At 36.3% G+C, this 27,076-nt stretch overlaps 1 protein-coding gene across 3 annotated transcripts in view; it reads right to left on the bottom strand.

Annotated features, from left to right (window-relative positions):
• The window catches only part of PRKG1 (protein kinase cGMP-dependent 1), a 1,140,935-nt gene that overhangs the window by 760,702 nt on the left and 353,157 nt on the right, over positions 1-27,076 (bottom strand). The gene's annotated exons all lie outside the window — the stretch shown is intronic.

The following is a 27,076-nucleotide window of genomic DNA, read 5'->3' as shown; positions in this document are numbered from 1 at the left end:
GAATAATGTTTGGATAAATATCTGAGCATTCCATGGCCCAGTCAAGTTGACACAAAATGAACCACCACACATGCCTTTCCAGAGATAATCAATAATCTAGTTATATTGCAAAGCCTGAAGTTTTGCCATAGTCATTCTTCAGCCCACTGTTTGACTAGAGCCTGTTATCGTGCTCTTCAGTTCCATGGGGGGATTATTCTCCCTTTGAGATTCCCTGGGTGAATGTTTTATGATAAAAGTGCACAAAATGGACAAGACGGACTGCACATTGAAGATGGGGATCCTTGAAAACCTGTAGTAATTACACATTGAAGGGCTATCATTTTGATTTATGCCAATGGACTGAAACAGAAACCATATGCTCATTTGCAAATTGAAATGTGAGGTGAATCTGAGGAAGAGACACATTCTGCCTTCTAGGAGGAAAAGGACATCTGATTCATGGCAAGCCCTGCCAAGGTACAGCTAGTTGGTTGGGCCAAATGGCTCCCTGCCATTTAATCCTCAGAAACAAGGGAAAGGCAAGTTAGGTAAAGGGATAAAAGACTTGTTATAAAAAAGAGATTGATAACTGCTGTGAATTTAATTATATGCCCACTGCCAGAATCCCATCAATATTGAAAAGCAACAAAGAAAACAATTTCCTGAGACATTCAGTATTTTCAGGATGGTCAAAATTTGCCTTCAAAAAATAGTCAAAGGAAGCCAGGAAAAACATAAATTTCAGAAGAAATGAACACAAACAGAAGTGCAAATGCACCTTCTAAACCACCAACACATCAAAGGCTTATAGGCAAGAGGGAGTCTTGTTTAATGCAGTGTCCTAGGTGGTTAACGTTTAGTATTATTGTATAAGGTCAACAATTCCACATGTGTATATTTGATTTTTCAGTCATAAGGGGGTCCTAGGCAAAGGGGTTCCCTAGAAAGCATTTGTAATCACATTGAGGGTTGCACATGATGGTCCCAAATGTCTTATCTATATTTAGGATTTGAATTCTAGAATTCTGAATTTCTGGTTTAAAATTTTAAAAGTTTACACCAGAGAGGGGACTAGGATTAAATGAGTGAGGCATTCCCATCAGGCTCAAAAGTTAATGAGGGACCAAAAAAAGGTCAATAATCAGGATAAATAATATTTTAATGCAACATTTTAAACAAAGACTAACTGAATCAGCAAACTCTGGCTCATGGGCTCGCTGTCTGTTTTTATAAATAAAGTTTTATTGGAACCAGGAGAGTGAGATAGTTGGATCTGTATTTTAAATTGTGATATCATCTATATGTTATTTCTCGTGGATTTCTTTTGCATTGATTTTTAAATATCGCATTAAAATATTATTGATCTTGAATATTGAGTTTTTGGTGCTCTCCTAAATTTTGTATCCTGGGTGTTTCACTTGGAATCTCCCAGTACTGGCCCTGCAACACAACCTTTTGAACCAAACTACTCCTAATATTGTCTGGGTCAAAGTACTACGGATAGCCACAATTATCAAAATATTATAACGAGCTAAGAGAATTATCTATTTCACTCTGACAGCATCTCCCTGCAAATATTACATTCCCATCTTACAGGTGAGCCCCTGAAGTTTGCTGGTCAAGATAACATGGCAAAGGCAGAATGTAGTAAAATCAGGATTCAATTCTCTGCAGTTTGACACGGTGGCCCATGGTACTCATCACCCCTTAAAGACGTGATGAGTTTCTTCTGAGGGAAACTTCTTTTCATTGTTCATGGCATCATGTTTTAAATACCCTTGGGGAACTTCTTTCCTTCCAGTTTTACTCATTTGTTTACTAAATTAATAAAAACAATGAAACACACCTTGCCGCCCCTTTCTGAAGAATCATATGTGGACAAATATCAATATCAAATACACTTGTACAGTGTAGAAGAAAGTATGCATATAACATACTCTAATATGTTATTAAAATTAAAATTATTTAAGATATACATTTGCTAATACCTGGTCATCTGGAATTATCCTTACTTGAGTAATACAGAATAACTTAAAGATTTTGATAAAAAAATCGTAGAGGAAACTTTGCAAACATACTTAGATCTGCATAGGGATGGGGACCCTGTCCTTTTGGAGGGCAGATGATATTTCTCCTCTACTACAGCCTCTCTACTCAAAGGGTTAGGTAGCTTTTGTTTCAACCACAATAAAGATATGTCAGTCACGGCAGTGCCTAGAGGATGCATGGTCACTACCTTCACTCGCATCTCAACACTCTTTTCCCTAAAGCGCAAGAACACAGTACTGTTGCTAGGCTTAGTATGCCTCAGAGGTCTCTTCAAAAATGAAAAATTATGTCTATTAGCCATTCAATTTCCCCGTTTTCTGCTTAGTTGATCAATTTTATCTTATTTTAATCATATCTCAATTATAGTTTTTCAGTTACGGTCATCCTGCCCGCAGCTCCTTTGAAGAAAAGTTGCCCAGTCAATCATTCCTGCGAAAGAGGCAGCTCTCTTTGGAGGAGGCCACCCAGCTTCCAGGTATGATTCTTTGAACCAGCAGGGCAAGCATGAAATTAAGGATAATCAACACCTAGAATAAGCAGTGATCTAGGAAGTGGCCTAGTTCAACATAATGGCAGAACCAACTAGAGTTCCTCTCCCTCAGGAATCAGATCTAAGAAATAACTTTGAGAATGAGGAATTGCTCATTGAAAAACAAGAATAAAAGGGAGATACATCGGTGTATGTGGGAAGAATCTGTGGCAAACTTAACAAGCCTTATGTCAGCCTAAGTTACACAAAAACAGACTTTCAGAGAGTAAGAGAGATGTTTAGTGAGAAATCATGCAGCCTGTGGGAGAAATGGAAAGGGGATGTAGTCTCTGCAGTTCCCTTTGCTCTTGACTGCACCCTCATTCCAGTTCCAAACCACATTTGTACTTGAAATATAGACATCATTCCTACACAAAACAATTACTAACCAGGATTTGGGGTATTATAAAGCATGTTTCCCAAATATATAATACTAACATAGAGAGGCTAAACTGATAAAAAATAGGGGTTATTTTCCAAAGGATGAACAACTTTTAAAGAGAAGAAAATACTTGAGAAAGCATGCTGTAAACAAAATTCCGTGGAGAGTCAATATTAGGAGAGGCACTAGAAAAATGGGTCAGAGAAGGAATCCTGGAACTCCTGGGTTTGAACACTTGATTGCCACTACCAGCTCTTTCACTTGGGCAATTAGCTCCACATCTCTATGCCTCAATTTCTTCATCTACCTCAAAGTGTTGTGGTGAGGATTAAATAAACTGATAAATGTAATGTACGAACAATAAACCTTTATTGAGCATCTGCAATGTGTAAAAAGGAAGATGCTAAAGACTCTGAGGTAATACTTTAAATGAACTAGAGGCCTGCACTATATAATTCCATGGCCTGAGATAGAGTAAAGTACTAATGACCCAGCATTTCCCTACCCTTTGCATACATTAAAGTTGGCTGCAAATTGTTTGTCACTCTCCCCACTGGCGGTTGGAGTTTATTTCCTCTGCTCTGTTCCTGATGCTGGTTAACAACAAGAACATGGAAGAGGTGATGCAGTATCAATTCCAGGCCTGACTTTCAGAGGACAGCCATCTCCTGTTTCCTCCCTTGTGAAATACTCGCTCTTGGGGCACTGCTTCTTGGAACCGACCATCATGCTGTGGGAAGCCCAAGTCACAAGTAGAACCCAGGTACTGTTACTTGAGTCAGTTGCCCCAGCTGAGTGACCAGCTGACAGGCAGAGACAGTGATCCACCACATAGTGACTTACATTGGATGATCCAATATCTAGAAGATTCCACTCTAAGTAATGTTCAGGGCTGATGGCTTTCACCTGGGCCCCACAGAGGTCAAGAGAAGCCTATGCCATGTCTGTTCTTTGTAGTTCTTCATATATGAATTTATAAAGAAACACCAAGATAGAATTTCAAAACTTCTGCTTCTAACCAACATTGAAAATGTAATGTGTTGTTTTATCAAATGCACACAAATATAATGCAGGATAATTGTGTTACTTTCAAGATTATTGCAAGATGAAACAGTAATTCACAGTGTACTATGCAGGCAGTATGGTTAGACAAAAGTTTAAAGTTATATGACAAATGTAGTCCTTTAGTTCTGCTGGTATATCTACTTGACAGCAGACCTACCGTCATTTAGAGTTTATGACAAAAGTCACAATGTGAAGTCAATGTCACCTGCCCCGACGCCACTCCTTAATTTCACTCGTTTACTTTGTGTTGGTGATTTTATCTTTATGTAGATTAGGTAATGAGCCTGGTCTCCTTTGCTTCTTAATGAATTTATTAAGATGCCATCTTTTAATGGTCATCTTTCCTGTCCCTGTACATACAAATTCATTGCATAAAAATTCTGTTCATAGAGTCCAAGGATTGATTTAACTGATGGGTCACACTTAGAAGGACAGAGACAGACCATACTGTCTTTTATTTCTGTGGGATTTTTGCTTGTTTTTTTATCTTTCTTACATTTTGTTCAGACATCTACCAGGGGTTCATATATTATTAGTGGATATGGGAAAAGATCAAAGCCAATTATAATTTTGGGGGGGCAAAAGGAAATATTCATTGGAGAAAATGAGAACATTTATTTTTATCCAGATTGAGTTCAGAGTGATTCAGAACATTCTGCAGTGGTTGTTGAAAACACCACATCATATAAAATAAATTACCCACCATGGCAAAAAGTGGTCAATGCTCGTGTCAGTAAGAGACCCAAATATTCAGGGGAAGTTCTGCAAATAGCAACTGATGAGTTTCTATTATCTCCTATTTCTTTTTGATTGGCAGGAAAAACAGTGAAACTAAGTTGGTACTGTTAGCTCTGTCAGTCTTAATCCCTTCCCTACCTAGAGCACGCCACCTAACACAGATGATAAAATTCTTCCTGACACCACATAAAAAATGATAATGTGCTTTAGTGATAATGTGTGTAATGTGTGTAAGCCTCAAAAGGCAAAATCAGAGTGTTAATATTCTCTCCTAAAAGTATAGAACTATAAATCTCCCTTAACAGATACATTCCCACTGACTAGCAAGAGGAACTTAAAAACAAAGAAAACCATAAGACTAATGCCAGCAAGGCTAACAAACCTTGTTAGCACACCACCAACAAAAAGTCCTGCGGCACCCTAGATTCACAATGACTAAACATGGGAATTCTTTTTGTTGGCTTTAAAAAAGGTATTTAAAAAGAACTCACTCATTCTTTATAAAGCAAGTTTTGTCATTATTCAACTTAATACGGTGTTTCCCCAAAAGTAAGACCTAGCCGGACAATCAGTTCTAATGCATCTTTTGGAGCAAAAATTAATATAAGACCCAGTGTAATATATTATATTATATTATTATATTATATTATATTATATTATATTATATTATATTATATTATATTATATTATATTATGACCCGGTCTTATAGCAAAATAAGAGTGGGTCTTGTATTAATTTTTGCTCCAAAAGATGCATTAGAGCTGATTTTCTATTTAGGTCTTATTTTGGGGGAAACACAGTCATAACCTAAGCAAGAAGTCAGCAGTGCATGATGGAAGCAGAGAAAAGGGTTTTAATCCTGACTCTACCCTTAAAAGGTAATGCGGAGCAGAGTTTGCCACCCCAAAATATGCCTCTTTGGGATATTGGTTATTTTAAGCTAGTTATTTTTAGGAAACAGAAGATTCAGAAAGAACTTTGTACCTTCCTCCAAACTGCCTAAAAGGAGTTTAGATAGAGGACCTACTCCAGGAAGGAAGACATCGCCACAGATAACCATGTTATTTTCTTTTCTTAATCTGTCTCATGTTAATTTATTAGTCCAGCCAGAAGAACTTAGAAAGTTAGGAGGAAAAAATAATTTTTACTCCCCTACAAAGGCCTGGATAACGAGTCTGTGTTCTGGACTAAGCCAACCTATGTTTCCCCAGTAGTTCTGGGATCTTGGATAACCTTTTCACCTCTCATTGTTACAATTTCTGCTTCTGTAAAATGGGAATAACAAGAGAATCCACCTCCTACGGTATTTATGAGGACCAAAAATAAAACCAATTACCTTTTTGCAGGGTGTCTTAACCACAGTACTATTGACATTTTAGGCTAGATAATTTATTTGTGTAGGGGACTGTCCTTTGCATTGTAGGAGGTTTAGGGGCATCCCTGGCTCTTACCTACTAGATACCAATAATGACAACTTTCAAAAGTTTCTAGATATTGTCAGATGTTCCCTGGGGTGCAAAATTACCCTTGGTTGATAACCAAAGCCTTTGTGCCTGACAAGCACCTGTTGCTGAAATATGCATCCTCTTCAGTTGGTCTTACCTGTTGTTCAAATGAAGAAATCCTTACCTCACCTTAAGAAAGTAAATACCATTGTGGGCTTTAGGTATACTAATGTAATATGCAGGGGGAAGGTAGTTGTTGATTAAGTATCTTGTACTCTCTCGATATTTACATGTACACATTAACTCACAGAATCTTCACAACTATTTTAGGAAGTCGATACTAGGGTTTCTCCAAAGTTCTTACCAATGAAGAGACTGCTTAATTGATGTTACTTGTAACATGAAAGTTGAACTGTAATAAACATGGTTGCTATTACTTTGAAGCAAGTTTCAAAACACCTGCAAATATATACATGTCTTAAATGTGCATATCAATGTATTTAGGCAGCCTGTAGTTTCCAAGAATAGGAACCAGTCCGTGAAGTTGAGGCCAAGTTATGGCCCAAAAATGAACACAGCCAAGACTCTCATCCAGCGGCCCACTGCATCACTTCAGATATAAAGCCATGAGGTGTGGTTTGGTGGAAGGCTCCTTGAGTTTTGCACTTAGAATGCATTCCATATGATTGTGCCTTGAATGCTGTATGAATGACTGATGTGAGTTTTGAAATATTTTAATTCAGTTTAACCAACTAAATGCCTTGACCACAACATTCTTGCTTACCAAACACATTTGGCCCAGGCTAAAATCAATAAACTAAGTAGGGGGAAAGTTCTGCCAGATTTTGAGTATGACCAGTGGACTGCAATTCATTTGGGTCCATGGCTATACTTTTCTGCAGATGGCAATTCCAAACATTTGACAGAGTCAAAGCAACCTGTTGTGAATACTTCATCTCCATATCTAAGCTGGAATAGAGCTGCCAGGTTGGACTGCTGACAGAAAGGTCATTAACAGTGACGAATCTTAGTTCCATTTTATGTATCACCCAATAATCCATCTGTATATGAGGAAAACCACATGAGCTAATCTTTTATTATTACGTTTATTTCAAAGAAAAAGTTACTGAGGCTCAATAAGGTTAAGTAACTTGCCCAAGATCTTGACAGGGCACCATGCAAGTACAAGAGTGGAAAGCTGGTTCCCACAGCTGTCTGCCTGCCGCAGGCTGCCTCCTACTGGCTGACTAGTGACACTGAGGGGACTGTGTAGCTGCAGTGGCTTCCAGGTAGTCAACAGAAATGAAATTGAATTAAAAATGAATTCATATTATGTGGAATTTAAAAGGATGACCTGTGTTTGGATCTTATTTCTCTGTTCCATATCTATGGAGTTCTTTTCCTAACCAAGACTGACTTTGTGTTTGTTTTTGTTTTTGTTTTTCTTCCTTTGGGGAGGAGCAGCATGGTAAGAAACAAACAAAAAAAATTATTCCTTGATCGGTAATGTCTTTGCATAAGATTAAAATTTCCCTGGCATAATGGGAGTGAATCCATAAATGTCAAGCAAATTAGTCATGAAGAAATAGGAAAAAATAATATCTTTTTAAAAGATTCCGCACTGCTTCTTTCTTTAAAAATATTTAATCAAAACTCTTGTTTCCAAACCATATCAGAAACAACTTATCCTGTAAAAGCCTTGTAATTGGCTATCATAAATTACTCAGCCTGGTCAGCACAATTATATCCCATCCCTTGACCACAATCTAGGTAGATAGACTTAAGGAGAAATACATTATTATGTTAATGATATAGCAATTTGGAGTCAATTACTCTGTTTCTAAGGATCCTCCTCAGACCTGCTGTCACAGAATTGGAAGTTTGCCTTTATTACAAGTGTATTTTGTTTTTCCCCCCAGCAACCAAAAATCCAGTGCCCTGGAGAGAGAAAAATTTCCTTTCAATGGGGCCACCTTGCTGGCATTCCTTATTACAGCACCAGATCCTACTATATTATCTTCACAGTGTACTTAATTGGGCATGAGTTGACTCACATATTTTGCTGGGCAATTTGTTTTTATAAAATAAGTTTCAGGGCTATAAAATTACCAAAACAATCCGAAGATAGGGTTTGTTTTTGTTGTTGTTGTTTTTTGTTTTTTTGCTTGGAGAATTTAATTGAAAGAGGGATTCTTTTTTTCTTTTTTTTCCCCTGACAGGGAACTTAGCATTTCAAAACACCATTGCCCTTTTACTGAAAAGCTAACATTTTCCTCCAGATTTCTGATTTTCATATTCATAAAGCCTTGGTGAGCTAAACTTTAACTTGTGGCTTAAGACTGTATAAATATTTATCATGGACAGAAAATTTAAAAGAAATCTTAGTGATCTTAGGCATCAAAAATATTTGTGGGATATAATAAAAAAATACTGGACTAAAATTCAGGGGAATTTGAGTGGTTGTCTTTGCTCTATCATTATTTGGCTGTGTAGCCTTCAACAGGTCCCATATGCCTTTTTGGACATCAATTTCTTCTCCTGTGAAGCAAGGGGTTTGGATCAAATGATTTTTGACATTCCCTAAAGGTACAATATGTGACGGTAATAGAAGACATTTTAAAATAAAAGGGGGGTATTTATTACTAATAAAAAGAAATTGTCACTATTCAAAACACTGTCTTAAATATGGCTTGAAATAAAAATTTATTTTAGAGTTTAATAATAGTAAATTTCAAAACACAGCACACCATTTTTTCACGTCTTAAATTAGAAAACTAAGCATTGAACGCTCTAACATAAAAAAAAAAAAATTAGGAAAAAAAAGTCATTATGTCAGTCAACTCCTTGACTTCAAAGCTAACATTCCTAATTTAGATTGTGAAGAATTTGATTTACTAGAAAAATGGCTTCAAACCATATGCTCAACACTAAGCAAATGTTCAATATTAATCATAAAATATCTCAGTAGTATCCCGTTTAGAAAACCAATGCATTTTAGGTAAGTTTAAAATATAATGAAACATTAGAACACGATGGAGAAGGAAAATGCCTCCATGTGTAGACATAAAAATACAATTTAATACGTTTAAAAGAAATGAAAAACCCAAGGGGGTTAGTAAAATACATGAAATATGTTTCATGCTGTCTGTCACTTAAGTAAACAGATCTTAAAAGCAGCCTTTCAGATATTTGTCATGTCAAAGTTTCAATCTAGCAATCCATTCAGATATCAAATTTAGCTGAGTGGGGCAGGCGGACTACACCAAAAGTGTGTCATCGGGTTGGCAGAGAACAGGTAGTGACTATTCCTGCTGGGATTGTTTTTGCAAGGGAGTATTCATCTCTGGGAGAGGTGTAATGGAGTGGAAGGAGATTTATAGCTAGAGAAACATGACAGGCTACATAATTTGCAGGGCTCAGTGCAAAATAAAAATGTAGGATCTTTTGTTAAAAAAAAAATTATAAATGTTAAGATGGTTACAGCAAATCATTAAACCCTTCTGAGCATGGGGCCCTGTATGACAACACAGGTGGCACACCCAGGAAGGTGGTGCTGCAGACAGTTCAAACCCCTGCTCAGCTACTTATTAGCTCTGCATGAGACCTTGTGTCAGTCAACTGACTGCTTTCAGGTTCTTCATTTGTAAAAATGATTAAAACCACAAAAGCACCCTTACGGGAAGGCCTGTTATAAAAATCATATTAACTATTATGTCCTACTTGCCAGGTAAATAGTATATCCTCAAAAACATAACAGTTATTATCATTAGCTTGAAGGTGGATGACTCTCAATAGCAATTCTCTTTATAAATCACCTTTTTTTTCTTTTCTGACAGGTCTTAGGAAAGGAATGAATAAGGTAATCAATGACAACAGCATTGTAGCACGTTTCTCTCCAGGTACCAACTAACCAAGATTTTACCTCTAATACAAAGACGGGAATTTTTTCTTTTGTTTCGTACTGTATTTCCTTCAAATAATTTACTGTAAGAATACAAGAGTGCTATAGAAACAGTCACCCTCATATTAACATGGGTCCTTGAATTTCAAAAGTGGTAAGCGGCTTTTTCCTAGAACAAGAGGATTGTAAACAATATTTTGCTGCCCTCAGTTCACCATGAGATCTGAAGGACTGAAACATCTGAATAATGAAACAAGGGGAAACATTGTCTTGGGAAAGACAATGCAACCCATACCATATAATTTTCAGGAACACAGGGCGTCTGTATTTCTCTGTAGTAGTAAATTTAACTTTTGCTACCAGCAGGAATACTGTTTTATGCTCTGATTTAAACCAATGAGAAAATGAACTCAAGATTTGTTCCATTCTTGAAGGTGAAGATTTCTGTGGGATCTGTTAAAAGTTCAATGCAAGCTCGTTTGTACATACCCATTTGAAAGGCACTTATTAGTAGAATAAAAGAAAGGAACTATGAAGGGGAAACAAAGGAAAAAAGGAAATGGAAAGCCCCTAAGACTTCTTTTAACCCTCCAGGCCTTTCTGAATTTAGGCTATATTAGCTAGAAAAGAAATGTGGTCAAAGGAAGGAAGAGTCTTTCTGAGTTTAAACGATAGGTAACCATCTCAATGTAGGAGTGGCTGAAAACATCACGGTGACACTTACATTGATGTCCCATTTTAAGTAGTGATTTGTTTGGGGCCAATTTCACAAACACTGGTTTAGATTTAAAAACCCAAGGCCATGAAAGAGTCTATTAAGAGGCTCAGTTCTGAGGATGATGAAGGTTTAGGATGATGAGCTTATTTACATCTGTCCTCTCTCCACCTGACCAAGGAAGAACTAAGAACACAGTTGGTAAATCTCAGGAATGGAGTAGGCTATTATGGGTACATATCATGCACTTAAACAAGTTGGCTAAAAAAATTGTTACCTGTTTACATTTCATTTTAAAAATAGATAAGTAAGCTACTCATTCAATATCTTCTCCTTACTATATGCATCATCAACCATTTTTAACAGATCTCAGGCTCTGTTGTCCACTGTTTCCTTGTCTTTACTGTTAGAAGCACTGAAAGTATTAAATAGGAAGAAATACACTGTGTGGATGTTATTATAATACCCTAGTCATCTTCAAATATGATGTTGAAATCTGGAGTACTTGCTCTCTGGTCAGAGCAGCATTACTTTAATTTTTTTTTTTTTTTTCCTGGTAACACATGATCTATTTCATTACCCAGTCAAAACCATTTCACAAGGCCTCAAGGCATTCATTTTAAGGAAAATGCCTATTTTAAGTAAATAGTGTATCCCCAGAAAAATAATAGCTATTATCAGTAGTTTGAAGGGTGGGTGACTCCCAACAGCAATTCTATTTATAAATCACAACACTTTTTTTCTCTTCTAATAGGTCTTAGAGAAAGGATGAATAAGGTAAGCAATGACAGCAGAACATTCCAGAGCAGAAGCATGTCAGCACTCTTCTCTTCAGACACTGATTAATCAAGCTTTTACCTCCAACACAAAAACCTGAATATTTGTCTTTTGTGTTTCTTATTGTATTTACTTACTTTAAGCAAGGCATTCATTCCTATGTTTTTATTAATAACTTTAATATAGACTAATGAAAACATCCATTAGAACAACTTCATAAAAAGCCTTTTCCAACATCAACATTGAGGTTTAAGAAACAACCCTTTACTTAGGGTATTTATTTTAAAGAAGATTATGCTATTTTGGTTCATTTGCTTTGTTTTCCCAAATATAAATCCTACAGAGCTTGTGAGAATAGTGTGAAATGCTTTAATTCACTATTTTATCATCTTCAGTGTCATTCAACAGCTGATTCATAAGTAACTGGCATCATTTTAAGAGCTGTGGGGGATTCCAGAGGAACAAACAGGAGTTACAACCACTGCCCTCAAAGAAAGTCTAAGTGAGAAGTAGGAACAGTAATGAAGGTGCTATTCAGAATAGAAGTTGGTAAGACTAAGTGATGCCAAGAAAAGACCAATAACAGACTGAAAGGAGAAGACCCAGTGAAGCCTGGTGGTGATTAACAATGTCAAATCATAGTTGGGTGAGAATCAGCAAGTGGGTGGGTAAGATTTTATTTGCAAAGATTTTAGAGCTGGAACAACTTTGAATAATAATCAAACTCAAAATGTGGCCTTATAAAACATTTCACAAACAAGGAAACAGAGGTCTGGAAAGCTTACAGAGAGATGGAGCCAGAACAGAACAGACCTCTCTCTCTATCTCTTCTTTTTCTAGCTTCAGGTGTACAAAACAATGTAATAGTTAGACATTTAGACCCCTCACAAAGTAATAACCCTCCTACCCCAAACTACCCCTCGGACATTGAATATAGCTGTTAGAATTCCATTGACTCTATTCCCTATGCTGTACTCCACATCCTGTGACTATAGTTGACATTCAGTATTATTCAGCTTCAACTTCAGGTGTACAGTGAAGAACAGACCTCTTAAATCTCAATCTACCACACCACGATGCTCGAATCCCTCAGCCTTTGGTATATGCACCAAGAAGTCCTGGGCTATTCTGGGAATTATTTACTTGAATGCCCCACAAAATAAATTTTAAAAATCAAGTTTCTTTTTACCAGCTATGTATTTTTACACATAACACACTATGGTATATTTAGAATATTAGAATGAAAGACCTCATTATAAATTCAGATTGCTCTGTGAGGTGGTCTCTGCAAAAGTCTTACCTCCACTTCCAAAGTAGTTTTTCTTTCTCCTGTCTATTCTTTGAAGAAAGATGACAGAACAAAAATGAAAACTGTTTTCAAAGAGAACTTACTTAATGGTTATATTGATGTCTCGACCAAAAAGAATGAAGTCTTTCAGATGGTGCCTTTTTCTCTTTGTTAATGTAACTTATTTATAAGTGATCACTCTTAACTTTTACCGATTTTTACTTAATCAACATAGAGCAGTAGAGGATGACGATTAGAATAAGAGAATGGAATACACATAAGGAAGTACAACAACCTTTTAGAAAGTGAAGGAATTCAAGACAATTCAGAGAATTGCACCCCCATTTAATAAAACAGAGGTGGAAATCAAAGTCAAATGCATCAGAATGTAGTGGGTAGAAAGGCCATGTCAAGTCAAGGCAAGATGCAAAATCTGTGAGGTCTGAAGAGCAAGGGATTAGCCCACAAGAATGCACAAATACCCTGACAGGCCAGTGGTGTAGTGGTGTGGTAGAGTGATTAAAATCTTGGATTCCAGAGCTTCCTGATTTTCTGCATTCAAATCCCAGCTCCTATGGTTATGCTATGCTCTTGGTCAAGGTACTTAACCTCTGTTTGCCTCTGTTTTCTCAACTGGAAAGTGGGAATAATAATAATAATAATAATAATAATAATAATAATAATAATAATAGCACCTACTCCACAGGTTTCTTGAGAATTGAATGTGTTCATTATTAATGCTGTATAAAGGGCTTATCAATGCCTGACATACGGTTAAGTGTGAGAGTTTTCTGCCTTCTTCTCCTTCTCCTGCTTTTCTCCTTTTCCTCTTCATTATTGTGTTTCTGCCATTTACTACCTGCCTGACCTTGGAGCAGTTGATGAACCTCTCGGTTTCACAGTTTCCACACGGATCTTACCCTTTATGTTTTCTTCTAGAAGTTTTACAGCAGCATAATAATACTGTAGTGGGATTATGGTCCCACTGGGGAGGTGGACTGACATCATTGGCTCCAAGGGTAGATCTTGGTTGGTGAGCAAATCACTGTAAGCCTACCAAATTTGCTAGTGAATTGGTCTAGAAACATAAGACACTGCTTTGGAGAGGGTTTCTGGTTCAGGTATAATCAGATGACCTGAATTTATGTAAACATACTGAAGGAAAGGACTAATATTCTATGCTTGGATTCTCCCTCTTAGCCACTGAACTTGTGGAAGTGAAATCGGAAGGAAAAGGTAACAAAGTTCAAGAACACAGTAAAAAACAAAGCATAGAAAAAGGGAGCCAGAGCCTGGATCTCACTTTGCCAGCAGCCCACATTGCTGCTGGATTTTGTTTTTTTTTTTCAGCTTTACTAAGGTATAATTGACCAAATTGAAATATATTTAAATGGTACATCATGATGACACTTTCACGTAAACAGTATAAAAGGATTCCCACCATTGAGTTAACACATCCATTACCTCACATAATTATTATTATTATTATTATTTTTTTGGAGAGAATGCTGAAGTTCTATTCTCCTAGCAAATTTATATTACAGAATACTACAATTACCATGTTATATATTAGATCCTCAGACCTTATTAATCTTATAACTGAAAGTTTGTGCCCTTTACCATCCTCTTCCTATTTCCCCCATCCTCGGACCCTGGCAACCACCATTCTACTCTCTGTTTCTAGGAGTTCATCTATTTTTTTTTTTTTTTTTTTTAGATTTCACATAAATGATACTATGCAGTCAGTATTTCTCTGTTTGGCTTATTTCACTTAGTATAATGCCCTTCAGGTTCATCCAGGTTGTCACAAATAACAGGATTTTCTTTTTTTTTGGCTGAACAATATTCTTGTGTGTGTGTGTGTGTGTGTGTGTGTGTGTGTGTGTGTATCATATTTTCTTTATCCATTTATCCATCAACAGACATTTAGGATGTTTCCATACCTTGGATATTGTGAATAATGCTGCAATGATCATGGCAGTACTGATATCTGAGATAATTCTTTCTTTTTTTTTTTTTTTTTTTTTGATAGGTATCCAGAAATGGGATTGCTTTATCATATGGTGTTCTATTTTTAAATTCTTGAGGAGACTCCATAGTGCTTTCCATACTGGTTGTACCCATTTGCATTCCTACCAACAATGTACAAGGCTTCCTTTTTCTCCATATCTTCACCAGTACTTGTTACTGCTTATCTTTTTGATAATAGGCATCCTAACAGGTGTGGGATGATCTGCATATCTCTGATGATTAGGGAAGTTGATCACCTTTTCATGTACCTATTGGCCATTTGTATGTCTTCTTTGAAAATGTCTATTCAGGTCCATTGCTCATTTCTTAATTGGATTTATTATTATTATTATTATTATTATTATTATTATTATTTTGCTACAGAGTTATATAAGTTCTTTGCATATTTTGGATATTACCCTTTATAGGATATGTGGTCTGCAAATATTTTCTCTCATTCTATAGTTTATCTTTCCATTTTTTTTGGTTTTGTTTTGCTGTTCAGAAGTTTTTAGTTTAATGTAGTCACACTTGTTTATTTTCGCTTTTGTTTTCTTTGCTTTTGGTATCAATGAAAAAAAATATTGTCAATACAGAGGTCAAGGAGCTTACCCTTTATGTTTTCTTCTAGAAGTTTTACAGCTTCAGGTTTTACATTCAAGTTTTTAATCCATTTTGAGTTAATGTTTATGTATGGTGTAAGATAAGGGTCTAATTTCATTCTTTTGTAAATGGCTATCAGTTTTCCCAACACCCTTTATTGAAGAGACTATCATTTCCCCATTGTACATTCTTAGCTCCTTTGTTATAAACTAATTAAGCATATAGGTATGTGCAGGTTTACCTCTGCGCTCTCTATTCTGTTCTGTAAGCCTTCTCTATTCTATTCTATGTGTCTATTTTTATGTCAATACCATACTGTTTTGATTACAAAACTTTGTAATACAATTTGAAATCAACAAGTATGATGCCTCCAGTTTTGTTCTTCAAGATTGCTTTGGCTGTTTGGGATCCTTTGTGGTTTTATATACATTTTAGGTTTGTTCTATTTCTGCAAAAAAGGCCACTGGAATTTTGACAGGTATAGCAAAGAATCTGTGGATCACTTTAGGTAGTACGGACATTTTAATAACATTAATTCTTCCAATTCATGAGCACAGAATATCTTTCCATTTATTTATTTATTTATTTTTCATCTTTCCATTTATTTGTGTCTTCTTCAATATTTTCATCAATATGTTATAGTTTCAATATATAGATCTTTTACCTCCTTGGTTAAATTTATTGTATTCTTTTTGATGTTATTATAAATGAGGTTGTTTTCTTAATTTCTCTTTCTGATAATTTCTTTTTAGTGTATAGAAATGCAACTGATTTTCGTATATCGATTTAGTATCCTGCATCTTTACTGAATTTGTTGATTAGTTCTAACAGTGTTTTGATGAAGTTTTGAAGGTTTTTTGTGTGTGATATCATGTCATCTGCAAACAGAGACAATTTTACTTTTTCCTTTTCAACTTCTATTTCTTTAATTTTTATTTATGTATCTTTCTTGATTTTTCTGGCTAGGGATTCCAGTACTATGTTGAATAAAAGTGATGACAGTGGGCCTCCTTGACTTGTTCCTGACCTCAGAGGAAAAGCTGAAAGCTTTTTAAGTATATTAGCTGTGGGCTTGTTATATGTCGCTTTATTATGTTGAGTTATGATCCCTCTATACCCACTTTATTTGAGTTTTCATCTTGAAAATATGTTGAATTTTGTCAAATGCTTTTTCTGCATCTATTGAGGTGATCATATGATTTTTATGCTTCATTTAGTTAATACAATGTATCACATTTCTTGATTACATATAGTGAACCATCTTTACATCCCGCGATAAATTTCACTTGTTCATGTTGTATGCGCCTTTTAATGTACTTTTGAATTTTGTTTGTTAATATTTTGTTGAGGATTTTTGCATCTATCTGCATCAGGAATATTGGCCTGCAATTTTCTTGTCTTGTGTGTCTTTGTCTGGCTTTGGTATCCGCGTAATGCTGACGTCATAACATGAGTTTGAAATGTTCCCTCTTCTTCTGTTTTTGGGAAGAGTTTGAGAAGGATTGGTATTCTTTTTCAAATTTTTGGTACATTTCACCAGTGAGGCCATCTGGTCCTGAAGTTTTCTGTGTTGGGAGGTTTTTGATTACTGATTCAATCTTGTTACTAGTAATTGGCCTGTTCAGATTTTCAATGTCTTCATAATTCAGTATTGGTAGGTTATATATTTCTAGGAATTTATCCATTTCTTCTGGGTTATCTGATTTACTGGCATGTTATTGCTCATAGTAGCTTCCTTATTATCCTTAGTATCCAGTGAACTTTTAAATTTTGTAATATAATTAATTTCCTGGCTGTTCCAACTCCTTTAAATTGACACTTTGACACTTGCTACCAAAAGCATCTTAATTGACACAAATATTACCTCACAGTATTGTTTAAGATTGGAATGAGATGCATACAAAATCCTTAGCAGAGGGTGGACAGATCATATGTTAAGCATGAATAAAATATAAGTTATTTTTACTCTGATAAGAGTTCCATAGGACTTAATATAAAATCGCATTATCATTCTCCATAACTTCAGCAGCGTAAAGGCAGCCCTTAGATATTCCAACTCTGTTTAATCACAAAGAGGGATTAATCATTGGATCTATGTCTTTCTTCAACTATATGTGCTCATTCACTAGCAGATTTCATACCGGTATTACTTTGAAAAAGATTGTATTTCCTTTTCATTGTCCTAACATTTCCTTATCTAAGCTTGAAGGATTGCCTCCATTCTAAGAAATAAAACAATGTCAACTTATACTTAGCCCACATCTTTCATAAGTTTTTAAACTTGGAATATTTTTCTTAAACTCAAGTCTTTCCAGACTCAGTCCCATCTTTGTAGAAGTGATGCCAAGAAAACAATGATGTTTCAAATCTAATTCCCTATTCTGACATCAAAAAGCATTAAAGAAACCAATGTGAAAAATCTGAGGATACGACCAGAGCTCGGAGTGCCAAGCTCCCTGCATTCTGGAACTACCGCAGTGGCAGGGGAGGAAGAACTCGGGCTGCTAATGCTCTGCTTGTGGCCCACTGTCCCACCTGAGGGATCAGGATATAACACGGCTGAACCCAATGCTCATGGCAGAGACCCTGGAGCAAAGACTGAGAGAAAAGGGGTGAAAATGGAGGCTTAAGACCTCACTGCCGAGCAGAGGACAGAGCCTAGCCACCCCTTCTCCATCCTCCCAGAGGCCGCTCCATACCCACCCTCCCAGTGCCAGAAGAATGATAGCAGGGTTAGATCAAAAGAACAGAATATTTGCAGTTCTGAGAACTGCAGCCCACAGCCACGGACTGACAGCCCAACTAGTTCCCACTATGAGGAGGGAGACTTGGGTGCAGAACTGGCTGTGGTGGTGGTCACCGCCATTGCTCTGGGCCACCTCTCACAACCCATCCTGCCCCTGTCCCAACCTACCTGGGCGGATCCCTGCAGGAGTAAACAGAACTGCTAAAACACACAGGCTCTGAAACTAGTGCAGGAAGAGCTTTGGAACCTCAGAAGTTCTCCACATCCCCCCATGGAGGCGGTGCCCTGTGACTTAGGCAACCTGTTCACAGAGGAGAAGCTTGCCTTCCAGAGAATCCCCCCATTGTGTGAGAAGCCAGAACAGTGCAGAAAAAATATAACACTACAGCATGAGAGAGAATAAAAGGCTGCAGTCAGAGAGAAAATAAAACATTCTACCAACATCTACTGGAAAACAAAAGACAGACATCTTCCTATCAACCTGTTATAGAACCCACTCCTGTAGATGCCTAGGAAGAGAAATAATAATTCATTAATTGCCATGAATAACCAAGGTAACAAGATGACTCAGAAAGGAAATGAAAAGTCTCCAGAAAATTAACTTAAAGACATGGAAATATGTGACAGAGAATTCAAGATTGCAGTTCTGAAAAAAATCAACGAGATGCAAGAAAATACAGACAGGCTGTTTAATGGACTCAGAAACACAATCAAAGAACAAAATGACCATTTTAGCAGAGATTAAAACTTTAGAAAAGAACCAAATAGAATTTCTGGAGATTAAGAACTCAATAAAAGAAATGAAGAATGAAATAGCCAGCTTAGGTAATACAGTTGACCAGATGGAGGAAAGAATCAGTGACACTGAAGATAGATATCTGAAAATGACACAGATGGAAGAATAGAGAGACTTGAGACTTAACAGAAATGAAAGAACTTTACGAGAACTTTCTGACTCCATCAAAAAGAGCAATATAAGAATAATGGCCATACCAGAAGAAGAAAGGGAGTAGGGAACAGAGACTATATTCAAACAAATAGTTGATGAGAACTTCCCAAACTTGTGGAAAGAACTGATCCTCAAATTCAAGAAGCAAATAGAACACCTAATTACCTCAATCCCAACAGGCCTTCTCCAAGGCACATTGTATTGAAGATGTAAAAAATTAATGACAAAGAAGAATCCTGAAGGCAGCCAAGGAAAAGAACATGGTAACCTGTCGTGTCCAGCGCAACACGGGCAGTGAGGGTGCGAGAAGGGGTGGTTTGGGTTAAGTTTTTAAAAAAGAAACAAACAGAGACTTAATGCAGTTAAATCTCTCGGAAGGCCAGGGGTCTCTCAGTCTCAGAGGACTGGAGCCCAGAATAAGGCCGAATGAAGGTTTTTATTGACAGGTATACAAAAACTAGAAAGTAACATTGTTTCTTACACGGTCCGTGAGACTCATACATCATAGCAGAAAAATGTTTATTCCAATCACCCTTTATCTGTAAACAGCCGAAGTACAAGTTCCCATGATGTCTTACCTAAGGTATGTACCTTCTCAGGGTCCAGTCTCTCATATTATAACAGTTCCGTTGAGATAAGTGGAGAGAACTGACCTTTACTGTCCTCATGACTTCTCTCACAATCAGGTGCCAGGGAAAAGCCACAGCCGGCAACAGCTTTTCCCAGGCAGGAGAAAGGGGAGGCAAGGCTCCTTCCCATATTTTTCTAAGGCAGCTCATTGGGGGTCCCCACTCGGTTCTGCCTGGCTTAGGTTGTATCTCCCGTGAGATATTTTACCCGTCTTTGGCTGCAAACCATCTTTTGGGGACCAGACAGAGAGACATAGGGTGTAAACACAAGGATGGAACAGAGTCCCAGAAAGGCAGTCTCACAGACTCTTCTTTCCTTAAGGAAAGACACGGGGGAACAGTTGGTTAGGCTGTTGTGTGACTACAGTAACCTACAAAAGAAAGCCCATTACATTATCATCAGATTTTTCAACACAAACTCTATAAGCCAGGAGGGAATGGAATCAAATATCCAAACTATTGAAAGAGAGAAATTATGAGCCAAGAGGATATCTTTGGATAGCTAAAGGATATCTTTGCTGGTATGAAGGAGGGATAAAGACCTTTCCAGACATATAGAAGCTGAGGGAATTTTCTAATACAAGACCTGCACTACAAGAAATACTGAGGGAGGCTATTTGACCTGAAACAAAAAAGCAAAATAATACAAAACCATGAGTAGTATTATGAACAAACAGAAGCAGGAATTAGCAACCCCTAAACCAAATAGGACACTATACACTTCAACATAACATACAGGGTAAAGAAGGAGAAAAACAAACAACAAAAACACTTTTAAAAAGAGGAAAAAGACAACGTGCTGCTGAAGTGCAGAAGTCAACTCACAGAATAAATAGGGATATTTTGTGACAACAAAAACATAAAAGGGGAGACAGTAAAGGTCTGAACTGGCACAAGAGAATGGAGAAAGTAAGCATACTGAAGAAAATGGAATACTCTAAATATGAACCTTTCTTTTACATAAACTTAATGGTAACCACTGAAAAAAATAAATAAATAAATTCAGAACTGAAATATATAACATAAAACAAGGAGAAACAGAGGGAAAAATCATAGAATACCACCACACTGAAATAACAGAGAGCAACAAAAAGGCAAAGAAAAAAGGGAGACACCATCCTACCAGAAAACCAGAGATAGAATGATAGGAAATTCTCATATATCAATAATCATCCTAAATGTAAATGGACTGAACCCACCAATAAAAAGGCACAGTGTATTAGATTGGATCAAAAAACTAAACCCAACCATGTGCTCCCTCCAACAGACATATCTCAGCTACAAAGACAAATATAGACTAAAGTTAAAGGGTGGAAAGTGATACTCCAAGCAAATGGTATTTAGAGAAAATCAAGTATAGGCATACTGGTATCAGATGAAACAGACTTCAGGATAAAAAACATAACAAGAGACAAAGATGACATTTCACAATGATAAAGGGGACTGTACAACAAGAAGACATAACAGTCATCAATATTTATGCCCCCAATCAGGAAGCACCGAAATATACCAAGCAACTACTAACAGAACTAAAGGGAGAAACTGACCAAAACACAATTATAGCAAGGGACCTAAATACATCATTGACAGCTATGGATAGATCATCCAAACAGAAAATAAATAATGAAATATCAGCCCTAAATGACACATTAGATGAAATGGACATAATTGACATTTATAGAGCACTTCATCCTAGAACATCAGACTATACATTCTTTTCTAGTGTACATGGACCATTCTCAAGGACAGACCATATATTGGGACATAAAACTAGCCTTGGCAAATTTAAGAAGATTGAAATCATCCCAAGCATATTTTCTGATCACAAGGCTTTGAAATTGAATATCAACTGCGGAAAGAAAAAACAAAACAAAACGGAAAAACCACAAATAAGTAGAGATTAACCAAGTAGGTCAAAGAAGAAATAAGAAGAGAGATAAAAAGATACATAGAAACAAATGACAATGAAAAATACATCCTATCAAAATTTTTGGGATTCAGCAAAAACAGTTTTAAGAGGAAAATTTATATCATTACAGATAAATAACCTCATGTTACACCTTAAAGAATTAGAAAAAGAACAACAAATGAAACCCAAAGTCAGCAGAAGGAAGGAAATAATAAAAATCAGAGCAAGACTAAATGAAATAGACAATAGAAAAAATTAATGCAACTAAGAGCTGGTTCTTTGAAAAGATTAATCAAATTGACAAACTCTTGGCTAGACTCACTAACCGAAAAAGAGAGAAGATGTAAATGAACAAAATCAGAAATGAAAGAGGAGAAGTTAACACAGAAATACAAAGGATCATCCAAGAAGGATTATAAGCCACAGAATTCAATAACCTAGAAGAAATGGACATGTTCTTAGAAACAGATAGCCTTCCTAGGCTAAATCATGAAGAACTGGAAAATCTAAACAGATCAATCAACAGTAAGAAAATAGAAGCAGTCATCCGAAACCTTCTCAAAAGCAAAAGTCCGGGAGCAGAAGCCTTCACTAGTGAATTCTACCAAACTTTCAAAAAGGATCTAATACCTGTCCTACTCAAACTCTTCCAAAAAATTGAAGAAGAGACAATACTCCCTAACTCATTTTATGAAGTCAACATTACCCTGATACCGAAACCTGGTAAGGATAAAACAAAACAAGAAAATTACCGACCAATATTTCTGATGAATACAGATGCAAAAATCCTAAACAATATTCTAGCAAATTGAATGCAAGAATGCCTTAAAAAGATTATACATCACGACCAAGAGGGGTTTATTCCAGGGGCACAAGGATGGTTCAACATATGCAAATCCATCAATGTGATATACCACATAAACAAAATAAAGGACAAAAATTATATTATTATATCAAACACTGCAGAAAAAGCATTTGACAAGATACAACATCCATTTATGATTAAAACACTTAATAAAATGGGTACAGAAGGAAAATACCTCAAAATAATAAAGGCCATATATGACAAATCCTCAGCTACTATCATAATTAATGGTGAAAAACTGAAGCCTTTTATTCTATATTCAGGAACACAACAGGGCTGTCCCTTATCACCTCTGCTTTTCAACATAGTATTGGAAGTCCCAGCCAGAGCAATCAGGCAAGAGAAAGAAATAAAAGGCATCTGAATTGGGAATGAAGACGTGAAATTGTCACTTTTTGTGGATGACATGATGGAATATATAGAAAACCCTAAAGACTCCCCCCAAAAGTAATTAGAAACAATAAACACAGTCAAGTTGCCCACTACAAAATCAATGTAAAAAGTCCTTTGCATTCCTATATATTAACAATGAAACCTCAGAAAAAGAAAAAATAATTCATTTTGTAATTGCAACAAAAAGAATAAAATACCTAGGAATAAACTTAACCAATGATGTGAAAGACTTATATACTAAAAACTATAAGACATTTTAAAAGAAATTGAAGAAGACACAGAAATCGAAAGACATGCCGTGTTCACAGATTGGAAGAATTAACATAGTTAAAAAGGCCATGTTACCCAAAGCAATATACAGATTTAATGCAATCTCCATAAAAATCCCAATGACGCTTTTCAAAAACATAGAACAAAAAATCGTCAGATTTGTATGGAACCACAAAAGACCCCGAATAGCCAAAGCAATCCTAAGAAAAAAGAACAATGCTGGAGGTATCATACTCTCTGACTTCAGCTTGTACTCCAGGACAACAATAATTAAACTAGTATGGTATTGGCAGAAAAATAGACATATAGACCAATGGAATAGAATTGAGAACCCAGAAATAAATATGGACAAATAATTTTTGACAAAGAACCAAAAACATACAATGGAGAAAAGACAGCCTCTTCGATAAACGGTGCTGGAAGAATTGGAAAGCCACATGCAAAAGAATGAAACTAGACTGCTATCTGTCACTGTGTACCAAAATTAACTCAAAATGGATCAAAGACCTAAACGTAAGGCCTGAAACAATAAAGTGCATAGAAGAAAACAGGTACTAAACTTATGGACCTTAGGTTCAAAGAGCATTTTATGAATTTGACCCCAAAGGCAAAGGCAAGGGATAGAAAAGATGCCAAAAAAAAAATCTGAGGAAAACAAAACAACAAAAAAAGACATACTTGATTATATTTTCGGTTGTCTATTTTCAACCCTGACCATATGCTTTATTTCTTACTACGTAGTTTCCTTCCAGAAAAAGAGGTACATTAAGACAATCCCAGAGTTCGTGACATGAGATAATAAAGTCCTCAGCAACCAGTAATATTGTATAATAGAACTTACATGTAATGCAATTATAAGCAATCAAGCTTAAAAAAATAGGTATCATTCTTGTTTAGAGTGACTTATAAATATAAATCTGAGCTGGGGAAATAAAAGCGAGCTCTGAAGCCAAATTGTTTTAACTTTCCTATGGCATATGTAATGTTCTTTTTCAGGTTTCTGTTCACATATTTTTACTTCTTTTCCGTTTTAGTGACTAAGAAATAAGAAGCTTGATTTACTAAATTTAAGTAGAAAATTTCCCATTGGCTCAAGTCCAAAGACTGTAATCAAGAAAAGAGAAACTCACAACTTAGATTTGATCTCCTTCAAGTTTTGTAACTCAGTGCTATGCTGGGATCTAGTAAAGCTAATTTTGCAGCTTAATCCTCTATATCTAGGTTGTGAATCACTCAGTCACTACACTAAGAAAAGCAACTATGACAGCCGATCTTAACATCCACATGAGGGGCACTGACTGACTTTCACGTGTTTGTTTGCTCACTCACTCACTCACTCACTCACTCACTCACTCATACATTTGTTCTATATTTCTTCCAGCAAATGCTTTTTATATACTTTGTGTAAGGCACCTATCTAGTTACTGAGGATACAGCAGCGAATGAAACAAAAATGTATTCTCTCATAAAGCTTACATTTAATGAGGGCAGTGGTGAGCTGGTAAACCAATTCTGACAAAAAAAAAAGTCCCCAATTTGTAGCATTTGTCAATTTCCATAGTGTAACTCTTCCTACTACAGCCAATTTAACAACCAGCTTGCAAAACTCCTGAATATTTAGCAATCTGCTCTTGCAAACTATTGTGAGCAGGCTCCAGCAAACCACTGGTAAAAGAATAGGAATATAATTAAGTAAAATGTGTGCTATGTAGATAGAGATAAGTGCTTGAAGAAAAATAAAGCAGGAAAAGGGGTTATGAAATGTTTGTAAATGGAGAGAGGGGGTGAAATTATAAACAGCCTGGACACAGAGGGCTTCACTGAGAAGGTGGTATCTGATCACAGACCTGGTGTAGAGCTAATGGTCCAGGCAGTGGAAACAACAGTTTCTCTGTGATTTAAAAGCATATCAATGAGGATGCCAGTCTTGGTCTGTATACAAGATCCCCCAGTCTATTACTTTTAGCCTGTACCCTGTCACTTGTGCTTTCCTTCATAAGTATAGTCTACGCACAAATGAATTAGAAATTTATAGGTTGACAATATTCACTTCCTCTACTCTCTTAGTAATGTAGTCCTCTACCAGACACATTTCTTGTCCAAAAATCTTAGCCCCGGTGTTACGGGTTAGCCTGAACAGCCTCACTCTCTTAATTCTTCAGTTAAATCTGTTGAGTGAACAGAAGATGAAATTTATTTCAGAGCTAACACAAACAGGCAGGCAGCCTCTCATGTAAAATGTGATGCATTTCAAAACTTGCTCTTTGTGTACATGTCATTACAATAACCAAAATGTCCATCAACACAATATACTTGATAAAGTAGATAGACACAATGGAATTATTAAGAAGGAATTTGAAATAATGATGTAAATCTAACTGTAATGAATTAAGAAGATGTTCATTTTATTAATGATACCAACCACAAACTGACATCTCCTGATGTGTATCTCTTCTTATGCCTTAGTTCCTTCATCTGTAAAATGAGACCAATAATGAAAACTACCTTATAGATGATGGTGAGATTTAAATAAATTAATACATATAAAAGTTAGTATATCAATTAATGCTAACTACATGTAGTAAAGATAATCGAATAATAAATGGAATCCATGTGATAAATGTTAGCTAGTCTCTTCATTATTATCATTACTGTTATTGTTATTATTTTTGGTCAGGCACTAGAAAGTATGTCTTTTTATTATCTCCACTTAATATACAAAGAAATCGAGCAACAGAACGTTTAATAGTATCTTATGTCATAGAGAGAGTAAAAGCTGAGATGGAGTTTCACAACCAGACAGTGAAATTCTCAATAGCTGTGCTATAAAACAAAAATACATTTAGGCCAGTGTAAACCCTACTGGACGCCCACATCCATGAGGGCAAAAACTATTTGACTTACACTCATGACTATATAGAAAATGCTCATCATGCTGAATGAATACAGAGATGAAACCACAGTCAACACTATTTACTAAGTGCTTATTTATATCTTAATAAATATAATAAATGTTGAACATAAATAATTTCACATAACTCCCACTCATGAGGGAGGTACTAATATCCCATTTTATGTATGAGAAAACTGAGTCAAACAGAATTTACATAAATTACCCTGCATCATACAGATCATAAAATAGCAGCCCCAGGACTCAAACCATGCTTTTTCGGCCTACACTGCTCAGCTAAGTAATCCCAAATATAATGAGAAATAATGACACACCACTGTTTTCATTAGACCCCAGGATATATGAATCAAGTGTGGAGGTTCCATATGAATGTACAACAGTCTCTTCCTCTATTAATTACAACATGCAAACAAGAAAATGCAGCGCTCAGTGAAGACCTGAAGACTAGCTCTCAAAAGCCAGAAAGAGCCAATTAACTTTGGTCTGCTGACTTCTCATACTACTCAACAGTTGGCTAATGCCATGGTAAAACTGCACATCTCCTCCACAAAATCAATCTCTGCCATTTCCAATCTGGATTGTGTATGAATCATGCATTTTAAGACAGGAGAACATGGAGTAATGGCTTCAAAAACTCTCTCAGGCATAAAAATAGAAGCTTAGTGCTATTGGTATAGACTCCCCTACTGTTTCAAAGTAACCATTTTCAGTCTTTTGAGAAAGAGCTCATAGACTTTTGTCAGCAGCATTTCAGATGCCCTACTATTCCTTGTAATTTTCTTATAGAGCATAGGAGAGCGTGTCTGTGGTCTGAAGGCCAAGGCTAAAACAAACAGGGCATCTCTCATAATGAGACATCCTGTAGCCTGGTGAGAAACGCTCTCTGCTGCTCAACACTCTACTGTACCCAGTGAAGCAA

Source organism: Rhinolophus sinicus, chromosome 15 (genome assembly GCF_057876585.1).
Source record: "Rhinolophus sinicus isolate RSI-liver-muscle chromosome 15, RSI-T2T, whole genome shotgun sequence".
Lineage (NCBI taxonomy): Eukaryota > Metazoa > Chordata > Mammalia > Chiroptera > Rhinolophidae > Rhinolophus > Rhinolophus sinicus.
Note: the sequence above shows the minus strand (reverse complement) of the source record. Positions and strands in the feature narration are given on the sequence as shown.